Here is a 21,110-nt window from a genome sequence, read left to right on the forward strand (position 1 = left end):
AAAAATGGGTTAACTTGGACCCACTCACTTCTCTTTTGGTTATAACTGGTTGAGTCTAGTGTGAGTGTTATTGCATACACGTGGAGCGTTTCGTTTCAACTTTGCCGACAATTGTCCAATCTTTTCATCACATTTTTTTTTACGCAGCTTTCAAATAAATAACTGTTGCTCAGTTTTATAGAAAAAGGGACTGAGAGGCATGCAAACAGATTTGAAATGCCTTCAAAAAATATCACACACCAATCAATGATGATGCTTTGTTTCCCTACTGAGAAGAACACGCTATAGTGCCCCAAAGTGTTTTCACAATGTGTTCAAATTGTGTTCATATGTGACCCTGCACCAAATAACAAACAAAAAGTCGCCAGACATGAATTTTTAGTTAACACCATATTCTGAAAGAGCAGATTTTAAGCTTTAAGATGATGTATAACTCAAATCAAATCGACTCTCCTAACCTATCTAAATATTGGAAAGAAATCACAAACTCAGGAAAAGTGTGAACTGAGAAAAGAGGCTCTGAAGTACAGTGTCCATTCAAGCGCTTAATCTTACAAGCCGTGCTAGCTGTGCGATAAATGGGACAAAAAACAGGAAGTAAACCATGGGAGTAACAACAATGAAAGGATTAGCTAGTAGGCTTGCTAAGGGCAAAAAAAAGGGGTGATCGCTGCATTTTATAGTACAAATGTCCTATTTGGCACACATGTTCCTCTGTACAATTGGAAATTTTTCATCTAAAGAGACAATCTGTATCTATGCAAATAAGTCTTAATTTGCATAATTTATGCAAAATACATATGAAAATTATTAAAAGATATGTGCATCCAGCGGAAATACCTAACTTGGTAGAAGTATTCTATAGAGTATGTGGAAACTATCCCTGCAAAAACTGATTCTATACCTATGTAAATAAACATAAAATTTGCATAATTACGCAAGTTATTGTGCAAAATTCTGCATGTTTGATAGAATTTCTAAACTATTAAACACTGGATCTTGTAGTACAAAGTTTGAATCTGGGATGGATGTTCCTTGGGTCAAAAGTAAATGATTCATCCGAAGAGAAAAACTGTCTCTGTGCAAACAACCTATTATTTGCATGATATGCATATCCATACCTACACATCTATAATCAGAACAAACAAAAAACCTTAATGAAGCCTTGATGAAACTCCCCTTAAATCCCATCCTACATAGATGTAACCCGTTAGAAACACTTTATGAAACAAATGAGAAAAAAATTTGAATAATTGAACATCATTACCAGATAATTTACATATAAATACTAAAGAAAGTAAAGTAAAAACGTTATTTTTAAAGTTTTTCTTACAGTCTAAGAACTGCATTTTATGGTGAAAACTACGGAAGTAGTATGCATTTCCTTTAGTCAAAAGGAAATGGTTTGTAATATCAAAACACTATTTGTCTATGCAAATACCACCTAATTAGCATATTGTACGTATTGATACCCGAATATACCAGAAGTCAATGGTCAAGGTCGACAAATTGTATCAGTTTACGCGATAACTAAAGAATGGATTATGCAAATTTCACCAAACCTGGTCCAAAGATGACGTATGATGGGGCAAGTGATTAAGCATTTTTAAGTAAAATCGGCAAGAGGTCAAAGGTCAAAAAGTTCAAGGTCAATGCTAAAATTTCATTATTTTCCCCATATCTCAATTCAATTAAATTCAATATAGTTTATTTATTTCCATCATCACAAAGAAAAGAAAAGAAAAAGTTGACATAATCCAAAGTGATACAAATTTTTTTTCATTTCTCTTACACTCGTCCAATAAAGGATTTTTTTTTTCAATACAATATAAATTATACACGAATGATGTCGTAAAAAAGAAACAATGCACTTTGTCATGGCAACAAAAATAGTAAATAATCACAATGATGGAAAACAGTGTTCCACTAAAAAAGCCACGCTTGTAAAACGTGGAACACTGGAACAAAACAACAACAGCACCAATTTGTTATACCAATAAGACATATTCATTTTAAATTCTTCTATATACTATTGTACATTTTACTCATTGATATAATGATGTTGATACTATGAACAATACTTACTAGGATTTTAGGATGCAAACGTATAAACTATATAACATATCACATTTGTGGCACAGACACTATGGGGCCAGGTGTGCCAGGAAAATTGAACGGAAAGGAAGATATGCAATCGGCCACAAAAAATATAACGACGACAACAACAACAACAATAACACAATACACAGAAACAACAGAATTTGAGGAAATGCACTCAGACAGATACTGGACAACGAAGAACGAGGAAAAAGGAGCAGGGAAGAATAGAGAAGGAAAAGGAGAGGGATGGAAAAGGTCTGTGGACACACTACAAAATCTCAAGGAAAAGTGAAACATGACGGGTTTTTTCATTGAACAGAATTAACTGGTATATCTAGAAAACAAATATTTTTTGAGTTTATACTTAAATGTAATTAACTTCACAGATTCTTTTAGATCATTATCTAAGCTATTCCAAAATCTGGGTCCGGTATAAACAAATGTATTTTGAGTGTGTACAGTTCTAACTAAGGGAAGATGAAATTCTTTAGATTGTCTAGTGGGATAGTTATGTACGTGGCTGTTACGGTGAAATAAAGAATAAAATATTTTGGGTAGATGATTGCAGTTGTAATTAAACATAAATTGACCAAGTTGAAACAAATACAACTCTTTTATTTTCAGAATTTTGTGCTCAAGGAAAAGCTTGTCAGTATGTGCTCGGATATGAAGGTTAAAAACGATTCTGAGCGCCATCTTTTGCAGAAGAAAAAGTTTATCTAACAATGTCGAATATGTATTCCCCCAAGCAAGAATTCCGTAATTCAAGTACGGCAATACCAAACTTGAATAAAGCGTAATCAAAGCCGAAGAAGGAAGATAATATTTCAATCTATTCATTATACCTATGTTACGTGCAATTACTTTACAAATATTGTTTATGTGACACTTCCATGATAACTTATTATCAACACAAACACCTGAGAATTTAATAGACGAAACCTCTTCTAGGGGAGTAGTGTCAAATATAACATTACCTGGTAATCTATCTAAAGAATTACTGAAAAACATATACTTTGTCTTCTCAATATTCAGTGACAATTTATTTGCATATATCCATTGTGAGACATTCTTCAATTCATCATTCACTGTACTAATCAAAGTATTAGGGTCAGGGTGGGAATAAAAAAGATTGGAATCATCCGCGAATAATATGAAAGAGAGTTTATCTGAAGATCTATAAAAATCATTAATGTAAACTATAAATAACAGTGGGCCTAACAAACTTCCTTGCGGAACACCACATTCTATTTTCTTCATAGAAGAATCAAAACTGTTCACATGTACATATTGAAATCTGTCAGATAAATAACTCGTAAACCATTGCAAGGCTTTTCCGCGAATACCATAATGGGATAACTTAGAAAGAAGTATACCGTGATTAATCGTATCAAAAGCCTTTGAGAAGTCCAGGAAGATGCCTATTGTATGCGAAAATGTATCAAGTGCATGTGTAATCTTTTCCACAAAGGTAAGTAAAGCGTGGGTGGTGTTGTGATTTTCTCTGAATCCAAATTGAAAATTCGTAAATATATTACTCATATTGAAAAATTTTACAGTTCGGATATATACTATTCTTTCCAAAATTTTAGAAATTGAAGTTAATAACGATATTGGTCTGTAATTATTGACATCATTTTTCTCCCCTTTCTTATATATAGGTATAACTTTGGCAGTCTTCATTTGACTTGGTACAAGCCCAGTACTAAGTGATAGATTAATAATATATACTAAAGGATCTATTATTTGAAGAATTATATTTTTCAACAAATAATTATCGATTCCATCACAACCTGGGCTTTTCCCTTCTTTCAAATTATTAATAATATCAATAACTTCTTCATTATACGTAGGGTCCAAAAATATAGTTTTAGGATTAGGTATATCTAAAAAATCAGAAAACACTTTATTAGATGAAGGGATACTTTGTGATAAATTTTTCCCAATCGATGCAAAAAAATCATTAAAAATTTCGGCCATACCAGCAGGTACATTGCTTGAGGTATTACCCCATCGTACTTCTGAAATACTAGATGCATCATTGCATCGTACTTCTGAAATACTAGATGCATATCTATGCAATGTCTGAAGGTACTTTCTTCAAACTTAGTGACTGCATACAATGTAGGCCTACTACCAAAATACTATTCTCCAGAGAATTTGAGGTCAAGAGGTCGAAGGTCGAAGTTCAGGTGGAAATGTTAAAATTTCACTTTTTTTCTCTGTATCTCGCAAATGGTTCAAGGTGTTTTCATGGAACTTGGTACTGGCAGGGATTTTCTAGGGAATTTAGGGGTCATTTGTCAAAGGTCAGGGGTCACAGATCATGGTCAATTGGGCCCTCAAAATTTCACTATTTCCCTCATGTTTTTGCAATGCTTGTAGGATTTTTCTTTAAACTTAGTATATACATGTATTACCTAATGGATATTATCTGGGAAATTTCCTGCCAAAATGTCAAAGCTCTGATGAAAGTGCTATATTTCACTTTTTCTGTCATATCTTTAATGTGAATCAAGGGATCATGAAACTTAGTACATATATGTGCATGTTCTACCTGACAGTGATACCTTTGTTGATTATCGAAAAAATGTTAAGTCCTCCCCTCTCAAGTGTTTTTGTTTCCTCTTGGACATGGAATTTAGTGACATGGTATAGTCATCACCATCATTACGTTTAATGTATGGGTCGCGTGGAAGTTAATTTTGATGCACACATGTATAACCTCGGACATTCTTACCTTTCACATTTTTACCGGTGTATTTCTTTTAATTTAACCTCTGATATCTTTACACTAAACCAGTTAACATAATTATTTGTTTGGAAAAAAGCTTCAATATCATGTAGGTCATGATCATCTATACAGGTATTAGCTGATATGTGGTGGAATATAACATTCTTTGGACCACCAGGGAGTTACATTATCCCAAGGGAAAACAGTCACAACCAGAGAGAATATGACATTTACGAAAACAGTAGCCTGTGACGATTTGTTGACAAATCACATCCTAGTAATTGTAAAAGTCATCGAATATACTCTTTTATGGCTATGAACATATTATTTCTGCTTTGATTTACGGTTGAAATTGACTGATTTAAGTCAGAGACTGAGATTATTTGACTTAAAGTATACTGTAACATCAAGTATATTGTTCACATGACAATTTTTGCATATCAATGCCTTATCAAAATGTTATTGTGTATAAATTTCCTAGCATAGTTTCCATGCCATAGTAGCTCATGGTATACTAAGTTAACTTTTTTTTTCAGAAACAGACTTTCTTTCTAACTCAAGCTTGTAAGTTCTTAATGTGTGCAGATACCCTTGCATCCACATAATTTGCACAAGTTTATAATCAGTTTGATGTAAAAAGCCTCTGATTCGCTTGATTGCCTACAAAATGCAGTGAAAATCAGAATTCACACTTTCACTATGGTAGTGTTTTTTGTAATGATTTTCTAACCATGACCTCAGTTGTGTACTGTTTGCAAGGGAAAAACAGTCCTTTTGTAAGCAATATTGTTCCGATTTGCATCTGTTCATATGTAGGCCCTACTGTTAGATTTGCATAATCATATAGAGATTATCTAAAGAGTGTCACCATCGGATGCTATTTTCCCCACCCTGCAAAGCATTTATGCAATGAGGGGGAAATTGATATCAAAAATTATTTCAGAGATCAATATGTTTCGAAATTTCACGTCTGGTGTACTTATTTACATAATTTATGTATAAAATGCCTAAGTTAATTAAATACTATGGAAACAATTTAAGCAACTGAAAAGTGTTGTTGTGAGAATTATTGTCTTATTCTATTAGCTTTTTGGATATTAAGTTCAAAGCGATTTAAGACATTGTCACATTAAGGCTTTTTGTTTGTTCTGATTATCTGTAGATGTGTACGTATTGATACGCATATTATGCAAATAACAGGTTGTTTACATAGAGACAGTTTGTCTCTTTAGATGAATCATTTACTTTTGACCCAAGGAACATCCATCCCAGGTTCAAACTTTGTACTACAAGATGATGTGCTTAATAGTTTAGAAATTCTCTCAAAAATGCAGATTTTTTACACAATAACTTGCGTAATTATGCAAATTTTATGTTTATTTACATAGGTATGAAATCAATATTTACAGGAATTGTTTCCACTTACTATATAGAATACTTCTAACAAATTAGGTATTTCTGCTGGATGCACATATGTGACCGTGCACCTCAAAACGAACATAAGGTCGCACACACTGATTTTGCGTGAGGACTGGAAATAAGTGAAATGGGTCAACCCAGCCGAACTTGACTTTTTCATATTTTCTGAAAGAGCGGGTCTTCTCTTACATTATGCTAAAATTTGGTATCATAAAACGGGCAGGAAAGTGTGTTTTTTAAGCAGTTTATCTCTAACGTTTTTGGTAGAATAGTGTGATTAGGTGTGTATTTAGAATCCCTTTTTCATTTCTGAAAAACCTTGTCCACACTCTTCACTTTTAACTCTAATAACTTTTGAAAGGATAGTGCTACTGCTTTGAAAGTTGGCGTTAATTATGGATAATATGTGTTAATGAGGCATGCGTAATTTCAGTTTAATCTGATAATTTCTTCATTGTTGTTCCTCTGGTGGTTTACTTCCTGTCTTTTGTCCCATTCATCGCACAGCCAGCACGGTATGGTAAAGATTAAGCACTTGAATAGACACTGTACTTCAGAGCCTCTTTTCTCAGTTCACACTTTTCCTGAGTTTGTGCTTTCTTTCCAATATTTAGTTAGGTTAGGAGAGTTCATTTGATTTGAGTTATGCATCATTTTAAAGCTTAAAGTCTGGTCTTTCAGAATATTGTCTTAACTAAAAATTCATGTCTGGCGACTTTTTGTTTGTTTTGAGGTGCAGGGTCACATATATTTTTTATAATGTATATATGTATTTCTGCATACCATAGATACAGATTGTCCCTTTAGATGACAATTTTTCAGTTGCCCTAGGGAACATCTGTGCCAAGTAGGACATTTGTACTAAAAAATGCAGCGTTTACCCCCTTAGCAAGTCTACTAAGCAGATTAAACTGAAATTGAGCATGCCTCATTAACACATTCTGTCCATAATTAATGCTAACTTTCAAAGCAGTAGCATTATCCTTTCAAAAGTTATTAGAGTTGAAAGTGAAGAGCGTGTACAAGGTTTTTCAGAAATAAAAAGGGGACTCTAAAAATACACCTAATCACACTATTTTTCCAGAAATTTTCGATCTAAACTGCTAAAAAACACACTTTCCTGCCCGTTTCATGATCCCAAATTTTAGCATAATGTAAAAGAAGACCCGCTCTTTCAGAAAATATGAAAAAGTCAAGATCGGCTGGGTTGACTTTTAGTCGACTATGTGAATACGCTCGAATTTAACAGTGTGAAGAGATGCCAAACTGAGTTCGCACTGTGTTTCCCACATTGTGGGACACTGTATTCTTTCCAACAGGGTTAACTCACTGTTGTGTGTGGATTGGCTGCTCAGAGAGTCAAGTTTTACCAGAGATAGGGAGATGATCACATGCAAAAAACTCACACTGAGCTATAATATCTATGATATCAGTCGTGTGCATTGGGCGCGATGTGAGTGGGTCCTAATAGCTACCCCATAAAACACCGTGCAGAAAAAGAGAGATTCTGACGTCCGGGAACTTTTTCAAAGGGTAAATCTATAGTTGTTACATTCTTTTTACATATAAATATTTCTCAACAATCAATTAATATTCCGAAACAACCCTTGAGATCTGACTGAACGTATATTAATCTTAGCTTGAAACAAACTTCGGTCTCCCAGAATGGTCGGACTTGTACATCATTTTCTAAATAGGGGTGAACCCTGCTAAAATTTCATTAATGCATTTATCTCTTCACAAGATAATGATTTCAATTCCAAAAAAACTCAACAATTAAGAAAGATAAAGAAAAGCATCAACAGTAATAACCTTGAAAAACAAAATAACTTCGCCAGTTGTATCATCAATAGATTATCATTATGATAATTTACAGAAACAAAACAACTCTACAAAAAAATAGATAAGGGAACATATGTGACCGTGCACCTCAAAACGAACATAAAGTCGCACACACTGATTTTGCGTGAGGACTGAAAATAAGTGAAATGGGTCAACCTAGCCGAACTTGACTTTTTCATATTTTCTGAAAGAGCGGGTATTCTTTTACATTATGCTAAAATTTGGTATCATGAAACGGGCAGGAAAGTGTGTTTTTTTAGCATTTTATCTCGAACATTTTTGGTAGAATAGTGTGATTAGGTGTGTCTTTAGAATCCTTTTTTTCATTTCTGAAAAACCTTGTCCACACTCTTCACTTTCAACTCTAACAATTTTTGAAAGGATAGTGCTACTGCTTTGAAAGTTGGCATTAATTATGGACAGAATGTGTTAATGAGGCATGCTCAATTTCAGTTTAATCTGATAATCCCTTCATTGTTGTTACTCTGGTGGTTTACTTCCTGTTTTTTGTCCCATTCATCGCACAGCCAGCACGGTTTGGTAAAGATTAAGCGCTTGAATAGACACTGTACTTCAGAGCCTCTTTTCTCATTTCACACTTTTCCTGAGTTTGTGCTTTCTTTCCAATATTTAGATAGGTTAGGAGAGTCCATTTGATTTGAGTTATACATCATTTTAAAGCTTAAAGTCTGCTCTTTCAGAATATGGTCTTAACTAAAAATTCATGTCTGGCGACTTTTTGTTTGTTTTGAGGTGCAGGGTCACATATAAAAATGAAAGGAATACATTAGCAAGCATTCCGTATGAAACAAGATGAAAGTAATTTGAATATTGCATGAAGTCCATTTTCATAGGGAAGCGCTTGAAACATTTGAAAAGGTACGTATCATTTATGAGCGCACAATCTTTTAGAACGAAACGTATCAAGATGAAAACCCATACTGTATAAAACGTCATGATTTTCTACTCGGTTTCTCGTTTAATTTGAACACGCCATTTAGTGATATCAATCAGTGGGACCAGGTAACCCTAAAATGACACGATATAAGTTCAGAAAAAATATGATATTAACATAGTCACACTTACCAGCGGATCCACAAAAAACAGAAACGGAAAATGCTAGGGCCAGAGCGAGATCGTATATTCTATCCCATCTTCGATCCATCATAGGTGGTCTATAATAAACACATTCTATATTATAAAGTGAGTACACGTTTTGATCCCAACGTCCTGTAAGCCTGTCCAATAACTGCAACGATCACAGTTCCAGAAAGGGATTGATAGACGAGCACATCCCATACAATGAACCCTGTAGAGACAAACGGAATTCCTTTAGCAAAAGTAGGCCTATAGCGTAAGAAAGTAAATGAGCCGCTCCTCAGCTTGCGTGCAATCTAGTTTGCTCAAGTCCCTGTGTCTCGAACATTGACGTGGCATATCAAGTACTGTTGGCATTTTGACATTGCTGGAGACAAAGGTCATGGTTCCATGGGGTTTACTCTTTTATCGGTAATGTTTGATAATTCTTTCGTGTTATGCGCAGCACGACACTGATGTTGTTTACTTTGTTCTCGACCAAAGGTCACTTTCAAATGTAATTTTCATTGTGGAGCTGGTGAATGCATGCGGTCTACCACAACGCGTGATAAAGTTTCCAACATTAATTTGTTAATGGGTTACATTTCAACCTGTCACGATAATGTCATAGATTACTAGTACTCCGCGGACTAAATACACTCTCAGATTCATATATTACGCCGCACATGTTACTGGTTTAATGTTCCACCTGAAATTAAATAACGCTTCACAACACTAGCCATGTCACCCATGTCAATGAATACTGAATTGGCACTTACTATGGATAACATGATATAATGGTCTTATTCATACGCGATTAAATGTGTCTAGAAAATCCCAATTATTAAACATAGCAATAATTCCAGCGGACATATATACTGATGGAATGATAAGCTTTATTTTTTTTTGACATCAACATTTTAGTCATCGTATTGAATATGGCCAATGTCAATTTGCTACCGGTGTAACATATCAACATCATATTGTATAACACGTAATATATGTATTTTTTCATATACGGTTTAAAATAACCTAAGATTTATTGAACCAAAATGCCTTCATCCTCACTTGCAAACTCTTATACTTTTATGTTTGAGATACAGGATCATCAAAAATGGAATGGAAATCATGCAGTGAATACAGTAAAGCTTCATGATTCTAGCATTTTTTTATTTGCTTTCTATACAATGAATGATGATTATCGAATGCAGAAAAAAACCCGAAGACATTAATTATCCTAAAATGCAAGCAAGTAAGATGAGGTGAAACCTTACAGAAGTTTTAAGAAAAGTATTTTGTGTGTGTGTTCGTTTGTGTGTGTGTGCGTTGCTTTTATTCTTGCTTTTTATGCTTCTGTTTTTGTCTTTCTTCTTTGCTTTTGCATACATTTGCATACCAAAACGCCAATAAAACGTCATAATAGGGACAATAATGAAGTAAAGAAGCACTTACGAAGGCCATTCATAGAGGGCTATGATATAAATGGAGTGAAAATTTCGATGTATAGTACGAAGCATGCGTTACCAGCGACTCTCTGTAAGATGCACTGCATTAAGTTGAAGCAAGATGAAAGAAAGATGATTAGGTCCTCCGGATGCAGTTTTCTGCCCTTACTTGACAGCATAGGTTTTATTTAGGTCGCTGTGTAAATATGAAGAGCGGTTGAGATGAGCTGATCCTAATGATTGACATTTCAAATGAGTTGTCCTTTATTCAGTAAGATAGATATCTCAGATTGATATCATTTTAGTACCAGTTTGAAAAAAACAACAACTAGTGTTTTGCCAATTCCAAAGTCGCTCAAACACAAACACAAAAATCGCGTCATAAATCATTTTGCTGATTTATCATGCTGTCTGATCTGCTTCCCCTGTATATATTTGTAAATCATTAACATTGTACAAACAACTCCACATCATCGATGTTAGGCAGGTTCGCTGTACTTCATGTACCAGAACTTAAACAGTGTTGTTGTCATAGAGCATTATTTTTCATTATAGCTCTAAACTTTGGAACAATCAGTCCCAAGATACTTCGCCATATTTTCGCACCAGATGTTACAACAAAGATATTAGTAAACTTAATTTGATTATTACCTCCACCATGGGAAGAGGTTATGTTTTCGTTACCGTTGGTTTGATTATTATTTGTATTTCTCGTTGTGTAATTTCTACTCTGTTTCTGTGTATAATTTTTTTATAATTAATTTCCTGCATCAAATGGGTAAGAGCATAGAATGATTGACCCGTTTGCTAGAAAATTAGACATCGTTATTCAGGTTGTTCCCTAAAAATTTCATCGCATTTGCATTCGAAGTCAAGAAAAGGCGTTCAAGTTCAAACGATTTTCGTCAACACTGCTAACATGGTTCATTTTTTAATCTATGTGCAGTCGATTTCATTTCATGTCGCTGATGCCCATTATTCCGAGGGTCAGTTAATCGGAAATGAAATAAGGTTTGTTACTCCAAAAATGCAAACAGAAGAGGTGCATATAACCAATCTTTGGAATAACACGCCATCGGAATGACGAACCTTTGCAAAATCGAGTCTTATATCATATTTGAGTAGACAAACCTTGAGAATGACACATATTATTTTATTTTCAATTGAATTACCGTTAGGAATAATAAATTCAATCCAAATTCGTACTGAAATATATTTTAAACAATGAAAAGAGAATTCATTCAATTAAGCGACGAAAAGGTGTCATTCGGTTTCGCAATTTCCAATTTATTCCCTAACTGTACACTGTAAAAACATCGGTGTTAGATTTAATACCACGGGTGTTAAATCTAACACCGATCAAACTTCAATAAAGGACCACACCCACAGGTGTTAAAAATGCACTGTGATGGTGTTGAAAAGTGTTCACCTGACACTTCGTGGTGTTAATTTGACACTGTACCTGGTGTTATTTTGACACTGTACTGGTGTTAATTCAAAAATGACACCACATGGTGTGATTTGATATTTGTTGGTGTTGATATCAACGGTTTAACACCCGTCCAGCTTCAATAAGAGACCACACCAGCTGGTGTTACTTTGGTGTAAATTTATTTTCACAGTTTTTCAAAAATCTAGTATTTTAATGTAAAATTCTTGATCGTCTTGTTTAAATTAAAAATCAACAAGAAGTGCAGTTACTAAGAAACTCTTTAAAAAAAACAGTTTAAAATTTGGAAATGACACCCGGAGGTGTTAATTTAACACCATAAATGAGCACCGAAAATTTAACACCAGCTCGGTGTTCACTATCTAACACCGGATTTTTTGCAGTATATGGATATAACACTTAACGCTTAAGATGGACAATGGTCATAGCCCATAATTTTTATCCCATGTCCACGTCCACCTGCCTGTCCACGTCAATGTTTACTTTCGGGTCCCATATATAGCTTTTGGAATTTCCCTGTGTCAGAAAAATCCGTTGCCACAATCGACCCTGCCATAGACCCATGAATGTTGTTGCTGTTATTGTTGTTTTAAGAATGTCTTCCTAGTTACAAATTGCCCCAGCCAACCTATATCGGGCGTAGATGAAATATTTTCGTACCCTCTCTGAGCCACCGTCATAGCCATGTAATAATGAATGTCTATGTGTTATTATTGGCATTATTATCATCATCATTAATATAAGTAGTAGTAGAAGTAGTTGTAGTATCATCGTCATCATCATCATTATGGCGTAGAGAGGATCAACACAATTATTACGTGATTACCGATGCTATATGACCGTTGACAGCCACAAACCGACATTAAGATGCAAATCATTTACGAGTAAAACATGTTATAGAAAATGTCTGTTCTCGGTGATCATTCATCTTTTTTTTTATGAAACAGTTCTTTGGTAAATATGAAAACTAAGTCAAATAAAGGCAACTCCCATCAGAGACAAGAGTATTTCATGGCTCTATTTTTAGAGGCTCTGATATCCGTTAACCTTTGATCATTCTTGCATGGCAGAATGCCAGTACATGAAATACCATCGTAATGTATTGTATAGGCTTTTGAAAATCTAGAAAATAATTCAAATTTTGGGTCACATCTGGGATTCTGAGGAAGCGACATTTACATGATTTATGCGAAAAAAAGAATTCACGTCAACATAATTGATATGCCATGCTTAACGTTGTTGCATTTATAACTTTGGTAAAAAAAAAGCTTTACTAGTGTACAACAAGTCAGCAAGTTAAATGATTAATGCTTTGTTCTCAATATCGTTTATATGTATATAAAACACTAAACTTTGATATTCAAACATGGTTATTACATGATAATTGCGCCAATTGTGTACTTTGTGACCGGCACATGGTTTGAGGAGACATAATCAGTCACGTCTCCTTAGTGTGCACTTTAGAACCTTTGTTCTCAACAGAACTTTGAGAATTGTTTTGGTGTCCACGTATTAAAGCACAGGAGATGCGCGTTGTCACTGTTGTTTTCGGGAGTAGGCGGACTTCGATTCATGATAAAGTTGACTAACACTTCAACGTATATAGAATATTATGTCGATCAGATTTGCATTTCTTATCTTTATTGAACAGTTAGGATAAAACAGCTTCTACTGAGTAAACCTGTTACCGTTCTGTCTAACGACGGTGTCATGAATTTGAAGGATAAGGAAGGGCAAAGTTACGTATATGACGAAACATAATAAACCGAAAATGAACTCCGCAATCTGTCGAGAAAGCAAATGCGAAATCTGTTTAAAAGTAATGAGGAAAAGTTGTATTTTTGTTCATCCCGTGCTTCTTTTTTGTATACTGTTTCTTACGTTAACCTTAATTTCAGCCATAACTGATGGGCTTCAGTATGCCTAACTGTGCATGATTTATTCACTGGCGTAGCAATTTGAATCATTATTTTTTAGAAGACCCCACCCATACCCTTACGGACAACATTACTTAGAGTGCTTTATAACCAAATAGGTTTATACTGAACTGCCAAGGGAAACTTTAACACAGTGTTAGCAGGTGTTAAGTGCATAAAAAACAAACAGAGGACCGATATAATTTCAAGAACTATCACTTCGTGTATCCGTGTTATGTTGCTTATTTCTCTCTTCTTTTTTTTTTTTTGGGGGGGGGGTGGGGAATCATTTTTCCATCTGATAAGATGGCTGGATAGCCCATTATTCAGCTGCTCTGGCTAGTCCGTCATTGGTCTACCTGTGAGTGCTTGGGGTGGACCTCTTTAACGAGTTATGCGCCTGCTCTTTACAATAAATGAATGAAGCGGGACTTTTTTTTATTACTATATATTTTGTGACTATCTCACACACGGGACTTGTATTTATCACAGGTACTGACTAGAGAGGACGGCATGACAACACGCAACATTGCTCGGTAAAACTGGGATTCGAACGTGAGCCCAAACTCGAGCCTTTCGATTCAAAAGTATGCAGAAACTTTACCTACTGAGCCTCCGCCGCCCATGTGACGATAAGAGGTGGCGCCCTCTTTTGAAACTTCTCAACAAGTCTGCACATTTTTAAAGGAGACCTCCGGATGATTTTCAGACTTTTACATTTGAACAACTATAAATTAGTTAAACTGAGTACAGAGTTTCAGAATTTATAGTGATTGGGATGAGGAATGAGAATGTTTTCAAAATCTATAACAAATTACAATGAACTAGGATGGTGATATGGCAGCCTCACCATAAGAATGTATGAGTTGGGGCTCAAGGAAGCAGAACAAAAGAAGAAGGCATGCATGGATTTTTCACAGGTGAACTTGTTGAGCAAGTGGTATTGTAATGGAATTACACTGCTACATTTCTGAAATACAATTGTATATGAGGCTCTGATGTCATCAACACTATTCAGTGTAATTTGTTTAAGATTTTTAATTTATTGGTTTCTCTGCTCAAGGATCACAATAAATTCCACGAATCTATACATGGAGCTGTCATTTATGTACTACATGATGTGAAATTATGAAAATCGTCCGGAATGCCCCTTTAATGAATGCATCTGTTGTATCTCTTTCTCCAAGACGTAACGTATGTAATATATTCGAAGCACATAACTCAACATACACTGCAAAAAGTCCGGTGTTAAATAGTGAACACCGAGCTGGTGTTAAATTTTCGGTGCTCATTTATGGTGTTAAATTAACACATACGGGTGTCATTTCCAAATTCTAAACTGTTTTTTGAAGAGTTTCTTAGTAACTGCACTTCTTGTTGATTTTTAATTTAAACAAGACGATCAAGAATTTTACATTAAAATACTAGATTTTTGCAAAAAATGTGAAAATAAATTTACACCAAAGTAACACCAGCTGGTGTGGTGCCTTATTGAAGCTGGACGGGTGTTAAACCATTGATATTAACACCAACAAATATCAAATCAACACCTTGTGGTGTCATTTTTGAATAAACACAAGTACAGTGTCAAAATAACACCAGGTACAGTGTCAAATTAACACCACGAAGTGTCAGGTGAACACTTTTCAACACCATCACAGTGCATTTTTAACACCTGTGGGTGTGGTCCTTTATTGAAGTTTGATCGGTGTTAGATTTAACACCCGTGGTGTTAAATCTAACACCGATGTTTTTACAGTGTATACCAAAAAGAAACGATATTGGTCACGAGGTCCTTAGTACAGAAATCCAACTTGAGAGCAGAGGAGTCACCAGTAAATTAAAGACCTTCCAACACTTTCAGATTCATCCCCTACAAGTCACCGATGACTGCATGATTGTATTAAAATTACAAAAACACTGTGAGTTTGCTCAGTCGGTAGCGCGTCTTCCTCACGATCCTATAAAGGCCCGGGTTCGAACCCGAGCCTGGACTGAGCAATGTTGTGAGTAAGCATACCCTCCCCTCTATAGTAAGAGGCAAAACACTTTGTCCCTCGGATAGGACATAAAATGAAGGTCCCGTGTATGAGAGAGTAACTCATGCACGTTGAAGATCCCGCTTCATTCATTCATCGCAAAGAGCAGGGTGTTCATCCCGGAGAAGTGGTCCCACATCACACCCACCTGGGCTCCATGGAAGACAAGCTTAAAGTAGCTGAATAAGGGCTATCCAGCCATCTCTCAGATAAGAAACATGAATTGCATTTCTTCCTGAATCTCTCTCCCAATAAAACATTTTAAGCTGGTTTGCACAACCATGGTAATATTGTATTTTTCCATGAAACTTCAGAGCACTCATGATTTTAATCCAGCCCTGTTGAGTGTAAACTTCTAAAAAGATCGATGGCCAGGTGTAATGTTTATGGGTTACGGTGGTGGCGCTGTGTTCCCATGAATAAAAAGCCGCTTGCTACCGGCATGTTATGTTCAGGATAATTTTAATCCCCCTACGTTCTAAAAACGAATGAGAAGAAAAAAAGTATTAATGGGCAAAGTTTGAGGTACGGATGTCATGCACGAAGCGAATCCCCCCCCCCCTCCCCAAAGAAAAAAAGGACACGAGCACAGTTAAGAAACATGTATACGTTATAAATATTTGCACATGTGCTCGTATTATGAGAACGCAATTTTATGCATGAGACTCTTCACAATTTTAAGTAATATACATGCAGTTAGAATTGTGAATAAATATTTGTATTATGATAAAAACATAAAACGAAATATCGTAAAAACTGACACATACTTGCAAAGACTGGCATCGTATGTGTCTGTGTAAGTGTTTAGTAAAGGATTACATCGCTCATATGAATGTGTTGAGCGTATACTAGGTCAGCGCTAAAACTTCAAAGCGTTTTTGGTATGTTTTTTTTTTTTACTGGTATTCAAATCGTTTTCAAGTCTAGATCATCAGAAGACACCCTATTAATTCCTTCTAAATCATACCAAATTCATCTTTCCATCTTTGTTAGTTTTGTTCTGTCTGTTCTACTCGTTTGTTTAATGAAGTAGCATATGTTTCATAGATTTCACTTATTTGTGTATTCCATCTGTTACTTTCATTGGGTATTCTGAATTCGACTCTGAAATCAATGTTCGTTAATATTGTACTCTACACAGGGGATCATATTTGTCTCAAGCCTTTGCCTTTCTCTTTGATCTTCCCGTCAGATTTTACACAGTACTTGTTACTGCTGTTATGATTATCAATAAAAATGAACTTAAAAAATCTCTTTCTTGCTGTATCAAATTAAACAGTTCATTTACTAAGCTTTCTTTTTTTTTTTCGTTGTTCATATACAAGATTGAGCTGTTTGTGAGAGTCGTTTCCTTTCAGCCGATTTCGTTGTAAGAATAGCTTCATTCTTTAACCTAACATGAAAAGTCAGAACAGCGGTAACGACTTCATGACATCCTATAATACGTTATAATCTGTCTTTGTTAGAAGTTTGCCTTGAATAGTAGCGTAGAGTCTAGAGTTGAATTTGTACAGTAAAATAAATGTGTAAACGCCGAGCAACCTTCTTAGATGGGCTTGATATAAAGGAGGCTTTCCCCATAGGCAACTACAAGTAATCATTTCCTACCACGCTGACATTCCTTAATCAATGTTAATCTGTTTATACGAATAATCTTTTCCCCCGTATTACTTTGGTAACTTTGGCACGACAGAATAAGAAGATTCAAAAGGCGTCATTGAGAGTGAGACCATTAAGGTCCAACAGACCATGGAGAGTGTCAGGCAGGGCTGTCAATAGGGTCTCTTTAAAGGTGAATCCAACATAGAGATTTCACTGGCCAAATCATTGAACTGAAGGATATCGAGCAATTGATCCGGAACGAACTAGGCATGGCTCACGCAACCCTTTTGGGGTAGACTGTAAAGAAACGCACTTTAATGACTGCATCTTTAATGACTGCATCGGAATAATGAATTTACCACATCGTTGAGTCGGCAGCTCCCCCTTGTTGTGGCGCTACAGCTGGGGTGGAACTTCAAGTTGCTTTTTTATTTTCATCGAAGTAGGTGTAGATCTCTCGGCGTACAGTCAACGTGCCAGTGGCGATGACCCCAAGAAGTGGCGCCTACCACGGACAAGCTGATTCGAGAACTACTCGCACAGGACAGATGTTTTGTTGACACGCTTTTCAATCGCGCTTTACGAACGTAGGACTGAAGTAATGGATGATCATTAGTAAATCGGGAGGCAAAGGAAAACTTTTGTAGATCACACTGATCCAGAAACGATCCTTCGACCAGCTGAGCGTGGCTGTCGATACAATGGGTACTACTGCTGGGTACAAACACAAAAATCGCGGGCAGGTGGATACGTCAGCGTACTCGTGTGACCTCGGGGTCATGCGAGCTATTCTGTTGTTAACCCTCCTTCATCAATGCATGGGATTATCACATGAAGGCCTTCTCGAAGGGAAGTGTTTTACTCCGCCTGTAGATTATGACCAGGTGAGTGTATGGGAACTATAACGGTGGTCCTCATGTGACAGTTTTCGTCGTCATCTTCTAGTTTTTTTTTCCTCGTCATTTTTCAAGACTCAAGACTTATCAACTCTCCTTTGTTAAAATACCATCGACAAAGCAAAAAATTAGCAATTTAAAGCCGTGTAAATACAACAAAGTGATACTGCAATCGCTGTTATGTATGTAAGTATTATATATATAAACATAAATATATATATATATATATATTTGTATTTATATACATACAATTATATATATATATATAATGACATATATATTGTAACGAAATTCGGTGGAACCGATTCGATTTAACCGTTTCGATTATAATTTGTTATGATCGATTGTGCCTATAGCATAGAAAGGGGGCACGATTGGAACGTTTGGCAAATGCTGTAATGTGGTAGTGCATTATTATGAGTTTTAATATTTATTATTAGATATGTGGCTACTTGTTTGTCATGGGCAAGTTTGGATTATTATAATACCAACTCCGGTTTAGACCGATGATACATGCCGAATTATAGTAACCATGTACAAGAGATACTGCTAAAATGTATAATTGTTGTACGAATTTAATAACCACGCCAACATTGTAAATAATTTGAACAACTACTGCGAGTATTTTCCCCGTTGTTCACGGCCGTGCGGGATTGCCTCCTTACTCCGCGATAGGAGGAGAGGCATATAAATTGGCCGTTGTGTGACATAGTCCGCAACAAGTAGCCCGTGTATGATACATTTCCAATGTGTTGTTATTGTTTGCTTCTACATGTAATAAACTGTACATGTGTTCCTGTAATGCTGACTTCACTGTGTCTTCTTGAGTGTTCTACCACGATACAACAGCTTGGAGAGTAGAGGTACATGTTCCTGAGAAGACCAACTAGCAAGTCATTGGATTTCGGGTATATTGGTAATGTGACTTGTCGCATAGTCCGTGCCCAATCCAAGTTCCAGTCGTCGCCGTTGGATTCCGGGAATAGTGGTAATGTGACTTGTCGCATATGCCCTTTCCCCAATCCAAGTTCCAGTCGTCGCCTGAGGAAGTTGGTAACGGTGCGATATAGCACTTTACCCCGTGCCATCAACGATACCTGTGCCACCATATGGTTGTGAAAGGTGTTCCACGTTAGCGTGACTGAGTTGGTAGCAAAAGTCGGTAGCAGAGTTGGTAACAAAACTTGGTAGCAGAACTTGGTAGCAAGAGTTGGTAGTAAAAGTTGGTAACAAAATAAGTGTACCAATTTAACATCCTCTACAAGTGACGCTTGGGAGTGACATACATAAGTGATGCTGAACTTGGTATGTGTGCCGCTTGTGTTGGTGAGCTGCTTCTGACACAACATAATACATGGTAGCGTACAGACTAGTAGTTTTAATGATTTAGAGGGATCGTTGTAAACTGCAACAAAACGAACCCCGCCTACTCGGCCATCCTGACACGGCTCGCGGGGACATTTGTACAGACAGTCAAATACACTCTCTTAATTCACGACGAGAAGGCGAGTTCGTCACAATATACTTATATACATATACATATATTACAATAATAATACCTTTATATATGAATATTTTGAAAAATAAACAAAATAATCCATTCATGACTCTGTTAGGAGCTTATGACAAGTATTAGGAATATTGTGCAGTCATGTAACTCTCTTCGAAATGTTAAAAGGAACAATTTAGAATCCAATACATGTAAGAGATACTCCATTTTTAAAGAAACAATTGACAATGATTGATGAAGATGCGGGTTGGTTTATTAGTTTGTTTGTTTTGTTTTGCTTTGTCTTGTCTTGTTGTCGTCCTTGTTTTGGGGGTCTTCCTTCACTCGGGTGATAGCACAGTGTATTGCAAATAATAGCTTTGTCTGACGCTTACTGCGTGAACCCACGTGAGATGTCTTACTGACTGTGTCATTCAAATTCATGGAATTCTTCCGTCGAGATGTTTTTGTTGCAACTGATTGACAAATTACCCCACATCGACGTAAATAAGCACTGAATTGATTAGTGTTTTAGTAGTAGCCATGATAAAAAACCATGGGCGTACATACTCGAGCAGGATTCGAACCTACGACCTCCTGATCACCGGACAGGCGCCATCTCTACTAGACCACGGAGCTTTCGCTCATGATTCGATATTAATTGATCTCCTTCTATAGCCTGCAGTTTTTACACCTCATAAAACTGAAAAAAGTGATACATACAAGTGTAATATCTAAGTAAAATGATTAAATCTGGGTGGCTTTAGGATTAGGGTTATTGGTTGGAGGTTAGGGTTAGGGTTAGGGTTCTAAGGGTAACATTGATGATTACTCTGTGTGTCCTGAAGTCAGTCCTACTCCTAGGGTAACACAGACCCTGGAGTCCTAGGTTATTGGGGGGGGGGGGGGGGTACATATGGAACTCTTTCCCTTAGTTTCTCTGAGAACGATGTTTCCTCTTCAGAAATCGAAATTAGGTTTCTATGTAACTGAGCTACTCAAACAAGTTACCCAGGCCAAAATAGAGTTACTAGAATACGCTACGGTACCTGGAGAAATGGCATTTTTATCTATATTATATATTACACATATCTGAGATCA

General features: G+C 36.1%; 1 protein-coding gene across 1 annotated transcript in view; it reads right to left on the reverse strand.

Moving 5' to 3' along the window:
* LOC139732960 (uncharacterized) overlaps positions 1-21,110 on the reverse strand; it is a 480,027-nt gene that overhangs the window by 41,994 nt on the left and 416,923 nt on the right. The window lies entirely within an intron of this gene.

Source organism: Diadema antillarum, unplaced genomic scaffold (assembly GCF_040938485.1).
Source record: "Diadema antillarum isolate AM-2024a unplaced genomic scaffold, OU_Dant_1.0 seq00000457_RagTag, whole genome shotgun sequence".
Taxonomy (NCBI): domain Eukaryota; kingdom Metazoa; phylum Echinodermata; class Echinoidea; order Diadematoida; family Diadematidae; genus Diadema; species Diadema antillarum.